Source organism: Marmota flaviventris, chromosome 10 (assembly GCF_047511675.1).
Source record: "Marmota flaviventris isolate mMarFla1 chromosome 10, mMarFla1.hap1, whole genome shotgun sequence".
Classification (NCBI taxonomy): domain Eukaryota; kingdom Metazoa; phylum Chordata; class Mammalia; order Rodentia; family Sciuridae; genus Marmota; species Marmota flaviventris.
In genome coordinates this window covers 43,551,787-43,562,929 of record NC_092507.1, presented here as the reverse complement: position 1 = coordinate 43,562,929, position 11,143 = coordinate 43,551,787, and positions in this window count along the sequence as shown.

Sequence of the window (11,143 nt, the reverse complement as noted above, 5' to 3'; positions counted from 1 at the left end):
ACCCCACGGTGGTCCTTCACTTTTTAAAAATCCCAGTAAACGCTGCCCCTCAGTGTATCAGAGTTCATAGTGATTGGCTCCTCTCAGAGGGCTCTTCCAAAGGCACACTCAGGATTCTCAGGAATCTTATTTTATTTCATTTTTAAATTTAATTTAATTTTTGCAAAACTGGGAATTGGACCCAGGGCCTCACACATACTTGGCAAACACTCTACTACTGTGCTATACTCCAGTCCTCAGGTGTCTTTTTTTTATTATTATTATTTTTTATTTTGGAACCAGTCATTGAACCCAGCGTCCTCAACCACTAAGCCACATCCCCAGTCCTTTTTTATTTTTATTTTGAAACAAGGTCTCGCTAAGTTGCTGAGGCTGGCTTTGAACTCACAATCCTCCTGCCTTAGCCTTCCAAGCTTCTGGGATTATAAGCGTGCACCACTGTGCCCGGCTTTCAGGTGTCTTTTAAGAAAGCATTATACACCTTTCTGCTCAGCTGAATGCTTCCTCCGAACATATTTGACCTTTTATGAATGCTTAAGGTGTTCATTATATACATCTATTACTAGAAAGAGCTGTCAAACCACAGCCGTGCCCTCTAGGAGTCTACTGAAGTCAGGAGGACTGCTTGTCCCTCATTAAGCCACCCTGGGTGTGCTTCTAATTTTGCACAGCAATCTCAGTACCTCTGCAGTTTACTCGCCCCATTAGCCATCTCTTCTTCATGTCAGCTTTTTCCTGTCCCCATGCCGCAGAGTGTCAGGCCACCAAACTTATTAAATCGGTGCTTTATGCACATCAATTTGATTCAATAGTCTGTGACTCTAATAAGACGATTTATCTCTGTCTAGGAATGAGGGCATGGGCTCAACAAGTCACCAAAGAGATTTGCCCCTTTTGCTAAGACATGGTAATGACAGAATCATCCATAACTTAAGACAGACCTTATCTAGAGTAGCTGGGTAACTTGCCCAAGGTTAACAGGTGGAAAAGTTAGGATTCAAACTAGGAATCCCTGAATGACGTTTCTATGGCTAAATCCTGTTAGTGTTTTCAACAGTAAGTTGCTAAAGTCTGAACACTAAATAAGTGAAGATACATATATATTACTCTACATATGTTAGGCTTATATGATAATAGAATTTTTTTAAAGAAATTCTGATAGAAAAAGTTGATATTATTCTGATTCAAGAACCAAGCTGAGAAGCAGTTGACTTGAGGGCATTGGCCTTGAGGGAACTGGGCCGCCAGAGATTAGGAGAGAGCGCTTGCCCTCAAGGGGATCTTTGCCTAATGGAACCAGCTACAAGAGAAGAAAACAGGTCCGGGGTACAGGGAGAAGCAGGAGAGACTGCTTTGGCCAGTTGGATTTACATGCTAGCAAAAGCATTTATAGTGATTGGTTTCTCTCAGAAGGCTCTTCCAAAGGCACACTCAGGATTCTCAGGAATCTTATTTTATTTCATTCTTAAATTTAATTTAATTTTTGCAGAACTGGGATTGATTTAATTGTCATAAACCTTTATTAAAGTTGATCAAAGCCAAAACCCATACTGGCTATCTGTGACTGGTTTGTGGTTTCAACTTCTCCAGGAAAGTAAATGTCTGGAACTTGATTCTACCAGTTATATACCTTGAATTAGCTCCCTAATTTCACTGAACACTTATATATTGAGGGTATGTATGTTAGTGAGTTTTCTGTTACTATAATAAAATACCTGAGACAATTAACTTATAAATAGAAAAGGGTTGTTTTAGAGGTTCTAGTTCATGATTAGTTGGCCCTATTGCTTTAGAACTGTACCAAGACAACACATGATGGTGGGAACATATGGTGGAGTAAAACTACTCACCTTATAAGCCAGGAAAAAGAGAGAGAACCAGGGGGCCAGAGTCCCACAATCTCCTTTGGGGGAATGCCACCAATGACCTCTCACAAGGCTCCACATCTCAAAGGCTCTACCACCTCTCAATAGTGCTGTCCTGGGGACCAAGCCTTTAACACACAGGCCTTTGGGGGCCATTCAACATCCAGACTATTACATTTAATGGCTGGCCCCCAAAGTTTCCTATTTGTTTCACATTGTGAAACCACTTAGTATGTCCTCAAGGGTTCTCCAAAGTCTTAACTGTTCCAACATTACTCCAAAATCCAAGTCCAAAATCTCCTCCGAGACTCAAGGCAAAGTCAGCCATGAATCCCTGCTAAAAAATAAAAAAGAATGTTACATAACTTCCAAGATACAGTGGTGGAGCAGGGAGAGGGTAAGCGTTCCCATTTCAAAAGGGAAGGGTATAGAAAACAGTATGAAGGGATAGGACAAAGCGAGAACAAAACCTAGCAGGGCAAACATTAAATCTTAAATCTGTATTCCAGCAGCCTGGGCACACTATGGTAGGATATGGGCTCCCAGGAGCCTGGGCAGCTCTGACCCATGGCTTTGCTGGTTGCAGCCCACATGGCCACTCTTCAGGGGTTCCGCTCACTGCCTGCTTCTTCCCTTCACAGGCTTTGCATGTTGCTGGCACATCTTCCTTCCTGGGGTCTCCATTGCAGCTACAGCCTCACTCCCATAGTTCCACAAATCACCCTGCAGGAGGTGTTTTCAGGACCCTGACCCTGTAGCACACTGGTTTCCCAGGCTTTCCTTTGAAATCTTGGTGGAAACTATATCACTATAGCAAAATAGCTGAGATAATAACTCATAAAGATAAAAGGGTTGTTTTGGCTCATAGTCTTAGAGGTGTCTGCTCCATTGGTCCAGGACTGGTCTACGGGGTAAAGGTGGAGATTCTACCACCTAAGATCCAGCTCAATATACCTATGCTGTACGTAGTTGAAGGTGAATACACAGAAAAGTATGCAATTAGTGAAGCTTAGGCTTCCGAGCTCCTCACTTGATGGAACATTTCCCAAAACTCTGGTTAATGAACACACTCACTTCAGAAAGTAGAGATTATCCACTACATGAGAAAATCTGAAACATTTGAAAACCTTACAGTTCATAATTGAAAGAAACTTAATAAAGATTTACCAAAATTGGACAAAAACCCTAAAAAGATTGGCATGACTTTAACAAGTATCTGTGTACCTAAAACTTTCCCAAACTATCAATAATAAAAAGGAAATTTTAATTCACCATGCAGGAAGGAGTGTAGGGCATGATGTAACGTGGGACGTGTTGCATCAGAAAAGAGGAAACCTAACTTGCTGGCTGCTACCCGCTTACCAGTCCTGGGGCCACATGTGGCTAAGAGAGCACCTAGCGATTAGCCAGAAGGCATTGCCGTGGGTAGTGATGAAGAATCGGACCACCTCTAGGATAGGCTCAGAACCCTTCTGCCCTCTCCCATTACTGCCTGTAGGATGGGTATAGATGTAAATTCTCCCCACCCTGCTGACCTTTACCCTGATTGGTTCCTGTACATTATATTAGCTGTGTGTGTTTTCTCAATAAATGAGATCCTGCTTTGACTGTTCTCTTTGGTACGTCTGATTGTCCTCCTGCAAGGGAGGGCTGGGTGTGGGTGGCCAGTCGACCTTTACCTTTCAAAACCTGGTCGGGGCGTGCTCCCCCAATCTCTCCTGCAGGTCAGGAGGGAACAGCGGGCTAAAAACCCACAAAGGAGAACTGAATTATCACTTTATTCTCTGCATATAAAATGGTGTTTTAAAATTGTTGTCACATGCAGAAATGTTAAAAGAGAATGTAGCCCCAAAATATAGGGGGAAAGTATTAGAAAATTGTATCTGGCAACTTATAAAAATACTATGCTACTTTTCTAGATTTTTATATTTGTACCATCTGTCAGCTTTTAAAAATTGCAATGTGTTGTGCTTTTTAAAATTATAAATAAATAATCAAATTTACATTTCACAATTTTCCTTAAGAGGGCATCCCAAATTGTATATACCTTAGGCTCCATGAAATTGGAAATAGCCTCATTGATATTGGCTGATTTTTTTAAAATAAAAATCTGATTAAATCACATTAAGCTCCAGCCACATAGAACTTTTTCCACGGTTCCTCCCAGGTCCAAGGCCTTCCTTCAGGGAAGCTATTTCTTCCGTCTTGACCAATTGTCACCCCTAGTTCTTACTGGATAATGCTTATTTGCTTCTCAGGTTTCAGATTAAATACTATTTTCTCAGGCAAACTGTCCCTTCTCTTCTAGACAAGATCATGTTAAAGTGAAGATTGAATACGTGTCTCCACCCCAAAATGCACATGTTGAAATCCTAACCCCCAATGTGATGGTTGTAGAAGTGGGGACTCTGGGAGATGATGAGGTCATAAGGGTAGAGACTTTATGAATGGGATCAATGCTACTATTATTATTAAAAAAAAAAAACAAATAAACAAACAGGAGAGTGCCTTCATCTCACTAAGGACCAGAAAGAAGCCCAGGAAGAAAGCCCTCTCTAGACATCAAATCTGGCAGCACTCTGACATTGGACTTCTCATCTTCCAGAACGTCAAGCCACCCAATCTAGGTATTCTATCATAGCAGCTCAAATGGACTAAGACACAGGTGATGTGGACGCTGCTGTCTAAAAAGCCTGCATTTTGAGTAGTCAGGCATCATTTTGAGTAGCATCATCAGGCCCTTTGCTTCTCCCCACTGATCTCACTCTGCAACCTGAGAAGAGTTTTACTCGTGATTGCTCATTCAGTCTGTCTTCTCCTCACACTGGTAATTCTCAACCATGGCAGAGTTCACTTCCCAGGGGACACTCAGCACACCTGAAGACATCTTTGGGTTAACACAACCTGGGAAAGGGTGATACTGGCATCTATCTACTGAAATCCTAAAATACACAAGATAGCATCATAACCAAGAATTATTTGGCCCAAAGTATCAATGATTCCAAGGTTGAGTAGCCTGCTGAGTCCCTGAGGGTAGGAACTACAACGTTTTATTTTCTGTTTAATCCTCAGAGTCTGGCAGAGTGCCTGCTTATAGTTCAGCATGGCCACAAAGGTCGTAAGCATGCTTTTTACTACTCTCCATCCTAATTCTAGCTGCATCTGTGTTCTGTACATTTCCTCTCATAGAGACAGCTAGAGGGTATGAAGAAACTTCCTGGCATCATAAAGTTCTACACACAAAAAAAAATGAAAATGAATTAAAAAACAGAGACATGAGCCAATATATAGGGGTTTTATGACTATTCTATAGATGTTTAATAAATATTTAATGATTTATTGATAAGATTCCTTAAATGACTGAGTGGCATTCACGAACAGTAGTCAGAAAGTTTGTCACTGACCTAAGCACAGAAGGTTGTAGCCACAAAGTAACTGTAAGAACTGAGCTTGGAAATGACACAGTCTGGGCTGCCACAGCACCAAGGACTTTTGCTGACTGCAGAAGACCGGTCAGCTTGGGATGTTTGTTTCGGTCTTCCTTATCTAGAATGTGGACATGATGGCAGGCTAGGAAAGGAGGTGGGTGGCCAAGTTTCCTTTGGTCTTTGCTGGTATTAAGCAAACTACTTACTTGTGTGATGGGAGAGATACTGAAAGACCAAACTGAGCAACCAGCTACTCCTTGAAAGGCTCCTGTTTAAACTATGATGGGATGCCACACAGTGGTAAGGTGAAGGAGAAACTGGTATTTTTATATCCTGTGGGTAGCACTCTTGGACAGTAATTTGGCAATAGGTTTTAAAATTTAAAAAAAAAAAAAAGTTTTATGAAGGTGGAAGGATATGCTGTTAAGCTGCAATCACTTGAGGAACTGAAATGTCAGAAAGGGCCATTTGACTTCCCTTGTCCTGTGTGAACAAGCAGTCACAATTCTTTTTTTTTTTTTTTAAGAGAGAATTTTTTAATATTTATTTTTTAGTTTTCGGCGGACACAACATCTTTCTTTGTATGTGGTGCTGAGGAATCGAACCGGGCTGCACGCATGCCAGGCGAGTGCGCTACCGCTTGAGCCACATCCCCAGCCCCATCACAATTCTTTTGGGAGGGATTTACTTCACATACCAAGGCCAGAAGGTAGCTTTCATCAACAGAGTCTGGCAACCGAGGCTGCAGTGAATCTGAATAAACAAACTCTTTGAAGTGACCCTATCTTCTACTGGCTTCTGAATCCTCCCCCCATATAACTCTTAGTAAGATCCCTAGAATTTACTACTCCGGACCAGATACCTGTCTTTCCTTCACCAATTTATTGTTCCTTGTCTTAAAAAATTATAAAAACATCATACTTTGGTCATTTCTTCCAGCTTTACTTTTTCATGAAGACTCCTTATACCCATTAAAATTAAAAAAAAAAAACTGTTATGTTTTTCTCTTTCTATTAGCGCTTGCATTTATTGGGTTCCTAGATCCAGCCAAAAAGCCTACATAAGAATTAAAGGAGGAAGAGGGAACATCTCTCTTCTCTATGTGTATTTTAAGATAATTTCATAAGATGGGAAACATGAATGATAAGGAAACTGCAATGAAATTTTGCTCATCATAACAAAACTTTGGAAACAAATGTCCTTTAATAATAGGACGATTGATTAAAATACGTCACATACGAGTACACACACAAACACACACCTACATATACAACACACAATCACACTCACTGGAATACAAAGAAAGCATTTGAAATAGCTGTTACATACTGTCAAGTTTTTCAAAAGCAAATTGTAAAACTCATGTAAAGTTAACATTTTGTAAAGTCATATAAATAAATATAGATAGATATACACACATATGCACTAGATACATACACGACACACGCACGTATATATATGGGTGCAGAGAAAGGTCTAAAGGCAATGTCATGAAAATGGAAACCTTAATTAGCTTTGCATGAGAAATTGGAGATGATTTTTACTTTCTTCTCTGTACTTTCCTGTATAACTTGCTTTGTTTAGAAGAATATATCCCATGATTAAAAAAGCAATAAAACTATTTTCATGTGAAATATGTTATAGCTGTTATTATCTCCTTTCAAAATCTATGATGCCTTCTGAGATGACTGTGCTGTAGTTAATTCCTCAGTTTGATTCACTGACTTTCTGGAAAGACAACAACAGTGCCCAAATGGAAGGGATACAGGAGATGAGCTCCCACAGTTTGTCTTTCCTCATACCCTGATGATGTCCGGTTATCATTTCTTTGCATCAGACCAGAAGACCTCTGACTCATCCAGCCTCCCACTCTACCTACAAGTCTGGCCCTAAACCTACTCTCTGACTTGCTGGTAAACATTCCCATCTACCTTGTCATCCAGGCAAGACACCCAGAAAGCATTTTGGGCTCCACCTCCTTTTTCCTGTCTTCCCCTTCAGTATCTCTAATGTCCATCTCCTCTCCATATCTACCAGTACCACCTGAGCTTTATAAGCCCATCACTTCTTACCTGGATTTTCATCATGTCCTCCTACCTGGCCTCCCACCTGCTCACCACCTTTCCTGATTCACTCCCCTTCCTGCAGCCAGAATGATCATTTCAAACATGGGGATGACTCTTCTAAAAGTCTGCCAGTTGCTCTCCTTTTGATTATCCAAATACCACATCCTCTTGTTCTCTTCTGAGCTTCTGTGGTGCTGGGGATTGAACCCAGGACCCTGTGAATTCAAGGCAAACACTCTACCAACTGAGCTATATCCCTAGCCCTGATATAGCTCTGAGCTTTTGTATGTGGCATTACTCTCCTGGAATGATCTTATCCCTTAAAACCCAATGCATTGTTTCACCTGCCTAACTCCCACTCACCCCATGGCATCTCTGCCTAGTCTGCATACACACACCCCCACACACACCTTCATGTGCTTCTATAGCATCCTATAATTCCTTATCATAGCACTTATCACATTGGTTTATAATTGCTTGTTGATCTCTCTGAATCCTCCACAACAATCTGTTAGGGCAAGATTTCTAATTCATTACTATATCCTAAGCACTTTGCACAATTCCTACACATCATTAATCCCAGAATGAATGTGCTGCAAACACGGTTGACTTCCCCAAATCCATTCCCCTTCTTTTGCTGGATACTGATCTATCAGCTACAGCACCTAGAACTATGGCTGTTTTTCACTACTGCCAGGGGAGGTAACCTGAGAAGGAGTGGGCAAAAGATAGGAAGAACTGGATCTTTCACACTGCCCCTGACTAACAAATTAAACCACTCTGGGCCCATCTACATTCAGATTTGTTATGCGGACTAACAAGCACCTCTGTTTTTGGAGCTGCTGGAATCAGGGTTTTCTGTTACATGCAGCCAAAATCATCAGAACATGAGTGAATGGATGTCCAATGATAACTGGACATTCACTAGCATAAGAAAGCCAACTCCCCTAGATCCATTCAAGTCTTGCCTTGGAGACTTCAAAAACTTCTAAGAGTTCTTGAGAAACTCAAGGCAATAAGAGTAAAAGCCTTGATTATCTAGAAGTTAGCTTATTATAGTTTTCTGGATAAACTTGGCTTTTTGGTAGAAACCTCACTTTGTAAGGGAAAAGAAATCCCCCAAATGGGGCTTTATTTAAAACAAGAGTAAAATCCTTGGAGACATTCCAGGATTGATATATAATCAGTCCCATCTCCTAAATTTAGCACACATAAGAATAACTTGAGACCATTTTTTAAAAGCAGGTACTTGGGCCCCACTGCTGGAAGGTTAGATTCAGTGGGATTCTGTGGAGTCCAGGATCTGCATTTCAGTAAGCATTCTGATGTAACTGGTCTGCAAACTACACAAGAACTTCTATTATAACACTTTGACTTTTATTCACGGAATGGAAACTAAAACGTGTTTCACACCATAATCAAGGAAATAGACTCATCAGATGCAAATATCCAGAAGATGGGAGCTACATCACAGCTTCACTATTTACAACAAGACATCATTTAACCTCTGAGTCTTAGTCCTAATGTCTCCATTTGTTAATAATAACAGATCAATAGTTCTCTGCATTGCCACCCCTCATGCTGGTTGTAAAGACCAAATGATCTCAGTAACTGTACTGTACAAATATAAGAAAATGCTGTTTCTAGGACTCTGGTATTTATTGAGCTCCTTAATTTAAAAAAATTGTGTTCATTAGGGTCTATATTGAAAAAAAAATAGAGACTCACATTTCATAAAGATTATAATATGACAAAACTAGAAAAGGATTTTGCTTAATTCCCAGTTAACCTGAGGAGTTATTGCTCAGAATATCCTATTCCTACATATTCTGTTTTCATGAGTTATCAAGTCCGTAAATAAGGTACAATTATGTGTAGATTCCCTATGAAAGAGAGAAGCTTTGAATCTAGCAAAAATTAATGGGCTCCAGGTTGGCTCTCATATAATCATTTATTTGACCTTCTGGAAAGAACAAAACTATTGTGGCCAAGAACAGAGCAGCAGATGCCAGGGGCTTGGGTGGGATTTCAAACAGGCAACAGGAGGGAGGTTTGGAGGTGATGGAACTATTTTGTACCCTTTGCACACTGAAGATGCCTCCTCAGGACTGTAGCTTCTAGAGATATAATGCAAGACAAATATTAAATTTTAAAATTTCTAGTCGCCACCTTAGAAAAGTAAATAAAGGGGTTGGGGTTTTAGCTCAGTGGTAGAGCACTTGCCTAGCACATATGAGGCACTGGGTTCAATCCTCAGCCCCACATAAAAATAAATAAATATAAATATATATAAATAAATATAAATATATATATATATAAATATAGATATATAGATATATATAGAGAGAGAGAGAAAGAGAGAGAGGTATTGTGTCCATCTACAACAAAAAAAATTTTTTAAGTAAATAAAGCAGGTGACAATGACTTTACTACTTTACTCAATCCAATATATCAAAATGTATCATCTCAATATATAATTAATGAGAAATATTAATGAAGTATTTTGCACCATCTTTTTTTTTGTTTGTTTTCCTAAGTCTTTGAAACCTAGTTTGTGTTTTATTCTTGAGGCTTCTCAATTTGAGTTTCCCACATACTTGTAGCCATACATAGCCGTTATGTTAAGACAGGTCTAGACTATTCCCTTTTCAAGTCCAGTGTAAACAACCTCTCACTCTTTGGACTTCAATTACTATTGAATACTTGAGCCTCTGCCTATATTCTTTACTCAGCCATTGGTCAACACATCCTGGCATGTCTACTATGCTCCAAGCACTGTGCTAGAAACTTAAATACAAAAGCAAACAAGATGATGTTTGCCCTACAGCTTAGTCTATTGGGGTAGAGACACATAAAGAGACAACTATAAAATAATGTGGCAGAATAATGCACATTATTTTATGAGCACCTGAAAGGGTATACCAGTGCCATAAATGTAGCTTAAGGTGGGTCTGAGCTGTGGAATGCTAGCTCTGTGAAGGAAATGGGAAAACTATCCCTGAAGTGGCTCCTTAACCAAAGAGGCTGAAATGAGGAGCCAGGAAAGCCAGCCAAGGGAACCTCCTAGAAATCTGTGTCAGGGCAAGGGTGAAAGAAGAGGCAACTGTAAAGATAGAAGGGCCAGACAGAGAAGGCCGGGTAGGTCATGTTTGCCTTCCAAAATAAAACACCTCAAAAACTTCCTATAATTCCAGATGAAATGTAAATCACACCAGACTTAGGTTTCAGCTGGGCACCGGGGCTGCTCCTGGTTGCTCTGGGAGGGCGGGGCCTTCTGCTTTGTTCACCACCTTACCCCAGAGCCTGCAAAGGGGCCCTGGCCCTGGAGGATTTATTTATACTGGCTGGAATTCCTTCCTTCCTTTTTTCTCCTCAGGCCTCCCCAAGAGCCTCAAGGGTGGGAAAAGTGGAAGGGCGTCAGCAGTGGCCTCTATACTTCAAAAAGTGCTTTGGAGTTCATGTCGGGGTCTTCACCCTCTACCTGCTGGGTCCCCGCGTAAAAAACGGGGCTCACAAACTACTCATCGCCTAGTACTGCTGGGTAGTTCAAATGAATGTATGGAGAAAGCACTTCGAAAAATGAAAAGGTGCCCCTGCTGGCCTAGCTCGCCCAGAGTGACACGACCTGCCAAGAAGCTGTGGGGTGGCGGGGTGCCTGACTCGTGGCCTGGTGCGCCTCCCACTCTCGGGAGGCAACCCAACGCGTGACCGCTCGACGCGCGTCTCCAGGAGGCGCCACCTAAGGGGAAATGGAGGGAAGGCTCTGCAGACCCCAAGGCCGAGA